The sequence below is a fragment of the Vicugna pacos genome, chromosome 10 (assembly GCF_048564905.1).
Source record: "Vicugna pacos chromosome 10, VicPac4, whole genome shotgun sequence".
In the NCBI taxonomy this organism is placed as follows: Eukaryota; Metazoa; Chordata; class Mammalia; order Artiodactyla; family Camelidae; genus Vicugna; species Vicugna pacos.
Window position 1 is genome coordinate 19,203,520 of NC_132996.1, and position 13,223 is coordinate 19,216,742.

Sequence of the window (13,223 nt, forward strand, 5' to 3'; positions counted from 1 at the left end):
ATTTATTCCATGTGTGACCTAGAGTAAGCTACTTAATCTCTCTAAACCTCAGGTTCCCCACTTATCAAAGCAGGTAATAATAGCATCTGGCTCACAAAAATTATTACAGAGCTTAAATTAAAAAATGACCCTAAGTGAATTAGAGTCCCAGTAGGAACCAGACCACACACTTGTATTAGGAATATTCTGGGAGAGTTTACAACATGAGGGCAGAGTGAAGAGTTTTGTGTTGCCACCAGCTCACAAAATGATGTTTAAGTTTTCAGGAATTTTTTGCAAGGCAGTTATTAAACACAGCCATTATTAACAACTAGATCGTATAAACTTAAAGTTAAATAAATTATATTTAAAACAAACATAATAAAGTTAAAAATCATCACTTCCTAATTATCTTGCTACATTTTACTACCATAAATGCTCTTTTTTAAATTGAAGTACAGTCAGTTACAATGTGTCGATTTCTGGTGTACAGAGAGTGCAATGTCCCAGTCGTGTATATACATACATGTATTCATATATTATTTTTCACTAAAGGTTATTACAAGATATTGAATATAGTCCCCTGTGCTATACAGAAGAAACTTGTTTTTTTCTTTTAGTCTATTTTTATATATAGTAGCTAACATTAACAAATCTCAAACTTCCAAATTTATCCTTTCCTACCCTCTTCCCCTGGTAACCATAAGATTGTTTACCATATCTGTGAATCTATTTCTGTTCTGTAGATGAGTTCATAGTGTCCTTTTTTTTTTTCTATTAATGCTCTTGAGGACGCTTAATATCTATTATATCTGTGTGACAGGAATAGTACACAATGGCAAGCTACAGTGGATCTTTTCTCAACTTCATACTGAATGACACCCCAGTGGCACTTTGAAGTCACCCGTGGTGGGAGTATTTACACCACAGAAATACGCAATGCTACAAATCAGGGCTTTCGCCCCCACTTCCTGTCTCCAGAGATGCAGCTGTTAACATACTTACCAGCAGGAGCATGAGTAGGGAGACCACAGCACCCCACTTACGGTACCCCATGGCTGTTATTGCCTCGCTCTAAAAAGACAACGAGAGGGTGAAGTTACCAGATTCTGGAAGGAGAAAGCTGTGAAGAGAGGAGCACTTTGACAGGTACCATGACCCTTGCGGTCAAAGAGCACCATCAACTGAAAGTGGCACTGGAAGAAGGGAGCCAGGGGAATAAATCCCTGCCCTCACTTTCCTACCAGACTAAGAGCAGGAACCATGATCAATAAATACCTCTTGAACGGAAATGCACTTATTTCCCCTCAGTGCCCCCCATATGTTTATTATAGAATCTTTTAAAGGGAGCCAGTGAGGAGGGAACTAGTAATTTCTGAGTGTCTCTATGTTATATATATTATCTCATTTCACCACCAAAATAAAAGAATGTAAAACAATATGTTAAAGCTGAAGTTTTGACTGAGGAGCCAAGATGATAAATATCAGATACTAAATCGTGCTAGTCGCGCCCCAAGGAGGAAATTTCAGAGTTGGTGACCAAGAAATGATTAGACAATGTGCACACATCCAGGCCCAAGTTGTTGAACAAGAGACAAGACTTTGAATATTGATTTTGTGTAGAGGATTTTTGGAGTTGTTGGAGTGCTGGGAGCCTCCTCCTTGGGGGCACAGAGGGTGATCTCGCTCTGTCAACTCAAGTCTAATAAAAAGCGTCGAAGTATGACTACTCACAGATGCTAAGACACACCCTCTGCAGTTTAGGGGCACAGGGATTTGGTGGTTGAGTCCCACCCGAGGAATCTAGCAACCAAGAGAAATGGGCTGGCAAATGCCTTTGGTAGGAGAGATAGGAAGAAAACTGTAGCTTTTGAGATCAGGTTGAATTCCCTGAGGTTTCTGATGGGTGAGGAGTTCCTGTGAGTCAGAAATCAAATATACAGAAGATGCCATTCTGTATAAGTTACCCCACCGACCAATCACACCACTGGAGCTCCCAGAAGATGCCATTAATGGAGTCAGTCTAAATTCTGTCAGATAGACCATCCTGCTGGGTATGATGGGACCCACTGGTGAGTCTTTCAGAGTGTATCACTGAAAAACCAGAGACTGAGGATACAGGGCCTGAAAACAGGGCTGTGGTTGAAAGAGTCCAGCAGGAAAGCCTCCAAAGATACCCACAGAAATGGCCCACGAGAGAAAGAATCAGTAATTGCACCCCTGCAACTTGGAGGTGCCAAATAAAAGCTGTATCCATCATGTTCCCTTTTCCCTTGAGCCCTTATCCTCCTGCGCCTGGGCCAAGAAGGGTTGGAAATAGACGCTGGAGGAAAGTCTCAGTGGTGAATAGAAAAAGAAAACAAGGCCAAGCAGCCACTTCAACCCCAGACTGAGCTGAGAGTAGGGAAGAAGACTTAAATTTAAGTTCATAGAATGAATATTTGATTGTGTGAAATTTTTTCACAACCCAATGATTTCTTGGGGTTTGGTTTTGTTTCATTGTTTTTTTAGTTTTACTTTTTGGTTTTTTTAGTGTTTTTTCCTTCCTGAGGTTCGTTTTGGATAGTTTTTATTGCTATTGCTTCAGGTTTACTTATCTTTCATTCTGCAGTGTCTAATTTGCTACTAAGTCTATTATTGTATTTTTCCACTTAGGAATTGTATTTTTCATCACTAGAAGCTCAGTTTGGGTACTTTCTGTATCTCCATGTCTCTACTTACCTTTTTGAATATAGAGAATTTAACTGAAATAACTGTTTCAATGTCTTTGTCTACTAATTCCATCATCTGAATCATTTATGGATCTATTTTCATTGACTGATTTTTCTACGTCTTCCTACTGTATTGCATGGGTGGTAAATTTTTTAGAGTAATAACTGATTATAAAATAAACCACTCATATTTAAAATGTACAATTTGATACATTTGTACATATGTATGTATCAGGAAACCATCACCACAAGATACGTTCAAGGTATGAACATGCCCATTACCTACAGAAGCTTCCCTGTTCCCTTTGTGATCCTGCCCTCTTGCCTCCCCCATCCCATCCCTACTCTGTCCTGGAAACCACTGATTTGATTTCTGGCACTGTAGGTTAATTTTCACTTTGTAGAGTTTTATACAAATGAGATTTTATGATATTACTCTTTTTTGTCTGGCTTCTTTCACTAAGCATAGTTATCTTGAGATTCATCTACACCACTGAGTATATCATTATTTGTTCTTTTTATTAATGAGAATAGTCCATCGTGTGACTCTACCCTGATTTGTTTAATCTGTTCACCTATTGAAAGACATTTGGGTTGCCCCCACTTCTCACCTACTACAAATAAAAGTGCTATGAACACTCACGTATGTCTTTGGATGGAAACATGCTTTCATTTCCCTTCAGTAAATAACTAGGAATGGAATGGCAGCATCACATGATAAAGGTACTTTTAAAGAAACTGTCAAACCCTTTCCCAAAGTGACTGTGCCACTTTACATTCCCACCAGCAGTGTATAATAATTCTAGTTGCTCCGCATCTTTGCCAACAAATAGAATCAGTCTCTTTCATTTTAGCCATTCTAATAGATCTCAAATGTCCCTAATGACTAATGAAATTGAGCTGCTTTTCATATACTCACTTGCCACTTTCTTTGGTAAAGTGTCTATGCAAATCTTTGAACCATTTTTTTAACTGAGTTGCTCATTTCCTAAATACTGTGTTTGAAGAGATTTTTCTGTATTGTAAATGCAAATGCCTTATTAGATAAGTGATTTGCAAATGTTTTCCCCTAGTCTTTGGCATAACAGAAACTTTTGGAGATGAGAAGTTCTTATTTTAGATGAAACATGATTCATTATTTTTTTTCTTTCATAGATTGTGCCTTTCGTGTTATGTTTTTAAAAAGCTCTGCTTAACACAGGGTCATGAAGACTTTCTCCTCTGTTGTCTTCTGGAAGTTTTGTGGTTTTAGATCTGCGATCCTCTGAGATTTTTCGCACATGGCATGAGAAGTGGATCAAGTTGTTTTGTTTTTATTTGGGGGATATGGATATTCAATTGTTACAGCACCATTTGTTTAAAAGATTAGTTTTTCTCTATTGAATTATCTTTGCCCTTTTGTTGAAAATCATTTGACCATAAATGTGTAAGATCCATTTCTGGAATTTCTACTGATCTATGTGTTTATCTTCATGCCAATACCACACTGTCTTGATTATTGTTGCTTTATATTGAGCCTTGAAATCAGGTAGTTTAAGTCCTATCCAATGTATTTTTCATATCAGACATTGTAGCTTTCATTTCTAAAATTTTCATTTAGGTTTTTCCTATCTGCATGTTACTACGTACTATGTTCAATCTTCCTTCTTGAACATACGGGATATAGGCATAACTTTTTCAATGTTCTCTATTAATTCTATTATCTGTGTCATTTCTGGGTCTGTTTCTATTGATGGGTTTTTTTTTTTTTAATCCTCAAGCATGTGTTATTTTTGCTTCTTTGCACACCTGGCAATCTGATTGGATACCAACCATTACAAATTTTATGTTGGTGCTAGATATTTTGTATACCTCCAGATACCCTTCAGCTTTGTTTAGGACATAGTTGAGTTACTTGGAGACAATTTGATCCTTTCAAGACTTGCTTTTAAACTCCACTGGGTGGGACCAGAGCAGCCTGTAGTCTAGGGCTGAATTTTCTCTGCTACTGAGGCAATTAATTACCTGAGTACTCTGCTCAATGTCCCATCTACCCATTCTCCTCATAAGGACATTAACTGTTTTAAGCTTTGTGTGATCATCAAGAATTTTTCCCTCTATTCTCTCAGGTGGTTCTTACTCCAATGTCATTTTATTTCTTCAGTTTCCTTACACATACGTGCTAATCAGTCTTCAGCTAAAGACTCAAGGCGGATGCTGTGTGGATCTCAGAAGCTCTTCTGTTGGACAGGTCCGTCCTCTCTGGTAGTCTGAGCACATTGGCCTCCCTGGATTCCCCACTCTACTTCCTCTAGTCAGGAAGACACTGGTTCTGCCTGGATTCCTCCTCCCTGCCTTGCTGACCGGAAACTCCAGGAAGAAGACTGGGGCAATCATAATCATAGGCTCATCTTATTTGTTCTCTCTTCCTCAGACATCATTGTTCGGCCTTGTCTAGTGTCCGATATCTGAAAACTATTGTTTCATATATTTTACTATGTCCTCGCTAATCCTCCATTCCCGTAAAATAACCTTTGCTACCCATCTACTTAGCCTTAACCAAATTCTGATTCTTCTTTATCACATTTGGCAATGGGTCTCTAATTTTACAAGGATCAAGGGTTAAAGCTTTTAGAAAAACTACAGGACAGAAATCGTGAAAGCATTAGACATGATAGACAAAATAAACAAGTAATTCCTTAAATTCAGGGACTTCTTAACCATCTGCAAGCACGTATGTGCAGGAGCAGGTTTGTAACTTCTGGGTTTTCTGTAGAACCCAGACTCCTTAGTGGAATATTGGGGTCCTAAATAAACTCTGGTTTGTTGTCTGATTTTAATTTTGGCATAATACATTTTAATAGCCCTTAAAAGCTCAGGTAGTAAGTTAATAGTTATACATAAAAATGGAAGTCTGTGGAATTTAGTGTCACTTACCCAGTAGGAGTGAGAAATGACTGGCATGTTTGATCAGTTTGGGACCATTTGGGAGTGCTTTTCTGGCCATACTTCGGGAATTATCGCTCTGGGGCATTAGCTCTCAAGCACAACAACATAACTCACAGATATGAGATACGGCAGAAGTAATTTGATGTCACGGTTGTAATCGTCAAACAACCAAAGTTGCTGAAACATTGATTTTTTATAAATTTGAGAAGATGCTAAGATACAGCTATAACATACTGTCACGTTCTCTTGTTTGCTTTCATGTCTTCATGCCTTTATGAGTAGAGAAAAGGAGTTGCCTGAGATAGTGGAAATCTGCAATCCAGGGTGTCCTTGAAGAGAGTATTTCCCGCATGTAAACCATCTCTACCGAGTCAGAGCCAAGGGAAGGATGGGCAATAGCGTCCTAGGAGGTCGCACACCATGCCACTGTCATGCCACGATGGGAAGAGCAAAGACCTTCCAGCTCTAACATTTACACTTGTACCGTCTAGCCCAGCAAGCTGTTTCACCTGTCAGAGCTAAGTTCACCTTTCTGAATGTCTGTGGTTTGAATGGCAAAATGAAAATAGGATCTACCCTGAAGCTTATCGCCTTGAGGGTCATTGAGGATGAGGAATAATACATGCAAAATGCCAATACATCCAACATATTAAATACGTTTTGGTTAAGGGGATGGAGAAACAAATTAACTCTGGCTCAGGACAAGTCACAATAACTGAGTCATAATTATTTTTTTTTGGAAATTATGATTCCTTTAAGCTTCCCAACTTCCTTCTTCATCCCTCACCTCTTTCGAGATGGGCAGAAGGAACAAGTTGCCCGATTATGAATAAAGCGTAATTAAGAAATGACCTTAAAAGAGGGCAGCTTTTCTCCTTGATTATATATTTTATAGTTGATTTTTTTCAAAAAATAATTTACACTCTTAACACCTAGCATTGCAAAATGAATCTAATCCTATAGATAAAAGAAATCTTAATCTGACTCCTTACAAATGATGCACACAGACACACATTAAAACCTCCATAAGCACTCAAAACTAAGCAAACCCAAATTTTGCAGCATTTGCCATATTTTGTTAAGTGAGCCATCTGTATTGCCAGACGGCAGATTCCCTGAAGGTTAGAACCATTTTTTATTCGTCTTCCCTGAGGAGTCCAACTTATTTAATAAACTTAAATTTACATGCATGCCTGTCCTGGTGCACGGAGGGTGCTGGTATCTGGGACATTGATTGTGTGAACACAATCACTGGAATCAGACCAAACCGTATTCTCCCCAACCCAGCACTTCAAAGTTTTGTGACCTTGAAAATACCACATCTGAAAAAAAAAAAAAAACCACATCTGTTTGTACCCATTTCCTTATCTGCATCATGGGAATAATCATCATCTCTGCTTAAGAAGATCATTGTAAGAGTAAGACTTGATAAAATCTGAAAACCACTTTTAAACTGCACTATCTAAAACCTTTAATAAGATTTTTATATGATGTCACAGTAACACTTATACCACTAGAAAATTAGGTGAAAAAAAGCTCAAAAATGGGAGAAATAATTATATAAACTATAGCATGTCTGTAAAACTGAGGGGTCTGTTCTCTACACACACGTGTGTTCATGTACACACGTGCACACACGCACATCCCTCTCATTCTTTTCTCTCCGGCGTGCCCACTGTCGTGTGTACTTGTTTACCGCCTGACACAATTAATGACTGCGATCCTCGAACACTAGAGTCATTTGATTTCCAGCACTAAAGAGAGAGGGAAACTTGCTGAATAAAAATCAAAACATAGTTACATTAGAGGGCTTCACGACAGTTCAGCTTGCTACTGTCATCTAGAAATCAGATCAGTTGTTAGTCACAAGGACTTGCCACTGTCCCCAAACTCTAATTTTATGCCAATTATCTCTCTTCTTGGAACCATCAAACCATATACTGTGCTGATGCTGAAAACATCTATCTTTGATGTTTCCTTGGGCCTGCTGTTCAGTGTTTCTGAGAAACAATATGTCAGGTTAGTTCACAGAGATATAAATTCATTTTCCGGGACATAACTGGAGTGTTTCTGCCTTCTCACGCCCCATTTCCTCTTCTCTGTCCCTTGCGTTGCCTTCCCCAGACCGTGTTAGTACCGCATCACTGTCAGCCTTGGGCATACTCATCAGAGGGTCATGAACACTGATTCTGATGGTTGCTCATGGAAGGAGTCTTACTTATGAGAAAGTTATGAAAGGAGGGTCATGGGTCAGGCCATCATGAAGTCAAGGGTCTTACCTCCTAGCACTTCCCAGCCAGCAGATGTACCCATTCCTGTAGTCCAACCAAGAGAAAGCTCTAAGTATCGGGTACCCTGGTTCTGACAATTTTATTACATCCTGCTGGGCCTCCCTCAACAGTATCACGTAGACAGTCCCAAACCTCACCTGTTTTTTAACTCCGCTTATCTGACTGGCCAGGGACTTCCCTGCCCCTCATTTCCTGGTGTGGTATTTATAAAGTTTCATGATTCACTCCTAGTAAAATGTTGTGAAGGAACAGTCCATGTTACTAAAAGTAATTTCGAAATAACTCGTCTCTTACTTCTTTATCTCAAACGCTATGAAGGGAAACGCAAAGTTGGAACCACATAATTCTTTTTTTAAATCCACTTTCATTCTCTCCTACCACTGCCCTCCCATCCTGAGGCTGCTCCCTTTATTTCCCTTCCCTCTGATTCCAGTCAGCCTCCTTGCCCCATACCTCTTGTAATCCCCTCTTCCTCTTTTCTCCAGATTCTCCTTTAGAAAGGCCAAGAACTGGATGGCAAGTGGAACCCTGCTCCAGAGTGGAGGAGACAAGTGGGAGCTTTCATCCTCTGGCAGATGAATCTTATCAGAGCAAGTGGGGCAAAGTTGTCCAGTTTGACCAGCGGGTGAGGGCAGCAGCCATCTCAAATAGCAGTTCTTAGCTCAGCAGAAGCTATGAAATAGGAATGCTTATGTAAACCTCAGAGTTGTATAGTTGAGAGACTAGGGTTTCATGTTGCCCATCAGAAGAAACTTGGTCTCCACTTGCCTCTCGCGCTGCAGTTCAGGAGGGAGGACACAGGGCCGTGGGGGCATGGGAGGCCGGGGCCACCAGCAAAGCCGCGGAGATGACTACTTTGGAGGTAACTTACCCCTCGCTAGTGTGTCTGTTGTGTTAATCCTTGTTAAGTTTCCTTTTTTCTTCTCCATCTCCAGACAAAGAGGTTGCAATTTTATTTTATTTCTGAAAACCATAGTGGAAGAGGACTAACAGGTCTAGGCAGGGATGGGAGATTAAGTCTTTTGAATAGTGACCCTCCAAATGACCAACACAGAATCGCATAGACAGCCACTTAAAATGGTGTTTTGAAAAACACTGAATAACATGGGGAAACAAAGTAAGCAGGATACAAACTGGACAGAAGGTTACAGCATAATCCCGCTTGTTTAGAGAGAAAGAGCATGTGCCTGGGAAAGAGAATTAACCATGTTTATCTCTGGAGCCTGATGATCTTTTGTTTTTATTTGTTCCTCTCTGTGCTTCCTAACATATCATTATTTTAAGTGAAAGTTTTAAAAATTAATAAAAATCGGTAAAACATAACCCAGATCATGAGCAGCCCTCCAGTGGCCCACACAGGACATCACCACTGAGGCTCTAGGTGCTCCAGGGCATCACCACTCAGGCTCACCTGTGCCCTGAGCTGCTCCTCTGGTTCCCGAAGCTTCACCGTAGGGTCCTCACCAGCTCAGCCCATCAGGCCCATCCTCCTTTCTACTCAGAATCTGTTCCCACAGTCCTAAGTCTGACTACCCCTGCACTTCTGGGAAAGATGCAAACAAGGGAGGTGGTTGAGATCAGCAGCAGCGATGCGATGTGGCGGACAAGGGAAGGGAAGCGAGGAAAAGCAAGGGATTGCACTCTTTTTATGTAGAAAACGACAGGCAGATGTTCTAGGTCACATCTGCCTCTGGGAGGAGGTAGAACAGAGCGTCTGGAGAAGCCTCCCCAGACACAAACTCAAGGGCATCTCTGTGCAAAGCTAAATCTGGCTGCTATGCCTCCATCGGAGCAAATACAGTTCTTATCTTAAAGCCGTTTTTAATGAAGAGCAATCTGTGGGCAACGTGATCATCTTCAGTATGTCTGTGAAAGTTTTCAGAAAACGAGACTGGTGGCCAGGAGAACTTGGTGACTTGAGTCTTGCAGGTTTCTGCCCTGATTTTGTCAGCTCAGCAGGTAGCACCATGTAGCTGGCAGGAACTCACACAAATAAACTCATAAGAGTCTGATCGTAACGAGAATATCAGTTCACTGATTGAAAAGCAAAAGCGACATCAAATAAAGTTCTGACCATATGACTTAGCAATTTCATTCCTAGGTATGTTACCCAAGAGACCCGAAAACATATGTCCACACTAAAACTTGCACTTGAAAGTTCACAGCAGCATTAGCCACAACAGTCAAAATAAAAAATAACTCAAATGTCCATCAACTAATGAATGTATAAATAAATGTGACCGAGCTACACAATGGAATATTATTAGGCGATTAAAAAGAACTGAGTAGTGATATATGCTACAACATGGATGAACCTTGAAAACGTTATGCTAGGTGAAAGAAGCCAGACACAGAAGGCCACACATTGTATGATTGTATTTATGTGAAACATCCAGAATAGACAAATTCATAGAGACAGAGATAGATATGTGGTTGTCAGGGGCTGGGAGAAGGGAAGAATTGGGAGCGACTGCCGACAGGAACAGGGCTGCTTTGTGGGTTGATAGAAGAGGGCTGGAATTAGATAGTGGTGATGGCTGCACAGCCTGGTGAGTACCAGCTCCTGAATTGCACACTTTAAAGTGGTGATTTTTATGTTATGTGAAAATTTATGCTCTGTGCATTTTATCTCAACTTTTTAAAATTAATTAATTTTTTTAATGGAGGTACTGGGGGTTGAACCCAGGACATTGTGCATGCTAAGCATGTATTCTACCATTGAGCTATGTGCCTCTCCCTTCAATTTTTTTTTTTTTAATTTAAATGATGACTGCTTAGAGGACAAGATCGTCTGACTAGTTCTCCCTCCAGGCCCACAGATGGGAACTGAATATTTGACAAGCATGGATCTTGAGCAAGGGGTTATTTGTATGGTTTAAGTGCTTTGTGGTAACAGACCTAATGCCCATCACATGGCGAGAACTACTTGGAGAGCATGTAGGTGCCCATGCCTCATCCCCAGTCACCTGGAGAGGTACTAGGTTGAGCAGAACGATCAGTTCTAGACCTTCCCTGCTTCTGTTTGGTGAGTCAACTCGTGTATTAGAGCCTGGGCTGGGACTGTTCAGGCCGTAAGCACACAGAACTTGCAGACAAGGTCCTTCTCCTTTGTATCTAGACAGGAATGGGGAGCAGGACTAATGGAAAGGAGGTGGTGAAACATGGTCATTCTTGCAGTCATCCAGCAGGAAAGTGATGGCCAGTCTGAGGCCCGGTACTCCCATTTAGTGTGGTCACCCTTCTGTGGACACCTGTGACCCATCTGGAACCATTCTAGAGCCTTGGCCTCTCATCAGGAACAGCCAACACTTGTGAGTGAGCATCTGGCCACGTCAGGGGCAGCCCTCGGGTCGCAGGAGGCGGCGAGTAGGGAGAAAACCATCCTGCTGCCTGGTGCGCTCACTGCACAGCTGGCCCCGCTGAGCCGTTTACTTGTTGACCTTGGACTAGTTGCTGAGGAATGATGAATGGTGAAGGGTCCTCTGGGGTGGCTAGGAAGGCAGTTTTCTCTCCTGAGTAATGATCTGTCCTTTCAACACAGCTGTGCTTTCAAGCCAGCTCTCTGACCCAAGTAGAGGCATCAGCAGCAATAAATATATTAAGACGCTAAGCCAAGACCAGATGTGTGACTTTCTCCGTGAGATTTCCTTTCCTACTTTACAAAAGCCATCTTCTCATTTTTTTTTCCTTTTAACACTTTTATATTTATGGACATGGTGTTTGTCAATTTAGGTGCCTTTCTTATCAAAGGGTTTCGCATTAATTTGGTTTGTATCATCCCTGCTGAGTTCACATTGCCCACCCTCTCCCTGCACTCCCTTCTTGCTGCGTCTCTCCATCTTCTGGACGTCTGGGCCTCTTTCAGCAGAGGATATAGATGAACTGACTGCGTCTACATGGCCTAGGGGGGCTTTCAAAAGTTTCACTTTTTTTCCCCTGTCAGTTAAGGAAATAGATTTTTAAACTATAAGGAGAAACGTATTTGTAAATTCTCTATTTTTAAATATTGACAAAACTTACTTACGCTTAATATTGCCTCCAGAGCCAATCCCAAGCAGAGACAAAAATTGTTTAAATATGTCATTGTTTTCTCCCACCCACTTTTTTTTTTTCATTTTAATGTTTGTTTATTTTATAACAGTAAAATAGTTTTCTTGGTGACTACAGACATGTAAGGCTGACTGGTAGTATTCAGAAACATCTCAGTCATAGTTTCCTGATTGACGTGTAATTTTCAATAATTATAAGGGGTTAGTTATTTGTGTGTCACTGCTATCAAGCCAGTAAGACCGCATTTCTGCATCCGTCATTTTCAGGGCTGTTGGTAACCCGGGCATATTTTCCCCAAATGACCTTGCCTCCTTGTGTCACAAGGCCCAACCTGCGCACGTTCATGTCAGTGACAGCACCTTTGGTGGTAGGACCCGAGCGTGTGTATCGTCAGGATGAGGGCTGCTTCTTGCCACCAAGTACTGGCGGCCAAAACGTAGCTTTCAGTTCAGGGCGTGTTGCGTGGGCCTTCTTGAAACCTAAACCCATTGGCCTAATGGATCTTTCATATTTAGGTGGTTTTCGAGTAAAGTCATCTCCGACAAAGCAGGCTTTAGTAACCATCCTCTTCCAGGCTTTCTTCTTCCTCTTTCCTGTTCGGATAACTTTTAACCCTTCTGTTTCTCCCTGGGCATGAACTTTGGGCAGCGGGACTTCCCACTTTCCTGCTTTCTCTTTCCGTTTTTGTTTAATCATATTGGAAAGTACTTTAGCTCGGGACTGTCCCTCTCCGTCCAGGAGATATGCAGGCACTGCTCCTTGTGGGGTCTTTTCATCGTTCTCCTGTTTGGTGTTTCTCTTTCCATGCATCTTGATAGTCTTTTTCATTCGTATTTTCTCAGCATGGCGCTGTTTATGGTAGAGCTTAGCTTTCAGACCAATCATCTTTTTTGCCTTCTTTGAATGTTCATGAGCCTCTAGGCCTTCCTTCTTTCTCTTTTTCTCATGGCAATCCAAACGGTATCCATAGCGCTTACAGTGTAACTCAATATATTCGTTTTGTGGCATGGTGACGGCCACTGAGCCGCCAGGTGCAGCAGCCGGGGAGGGGAGAAGCCCTCAATTTTCGGGTCTCAGAGGCCCATGAGTCGACTACACACCACTCTCCCACCCACTTCTATACCTCTGTTCCCATCTCTGTTCGCTGGTGGGAAGCTAAGAAATTTTATTTTTGCTCTACAAAAACCACAGCCATCTTGGGGTAGTCAGGGTGCTTTTTTAGGCCAGTTACAGAGAATTAAAACATCATGAATATTTCATAACT

At 41.3% G+C, this 13,223-nt stretch overlaps 1 pseudogene; it reads right to left on the reverse strand.

Annotated features, from left to right (window-relative positions):
- Positions 1-12,184: 12,184 nt before the first annotated feature.
- Positions 12,185-12,981, reverse strand: LOC102533375 (ribosome biogenesis protein NSA2 homolog pseudogene; annotated as a pseudogene).
- Positions 12,982-13,223: the final 242 nt, after the last annotated feature.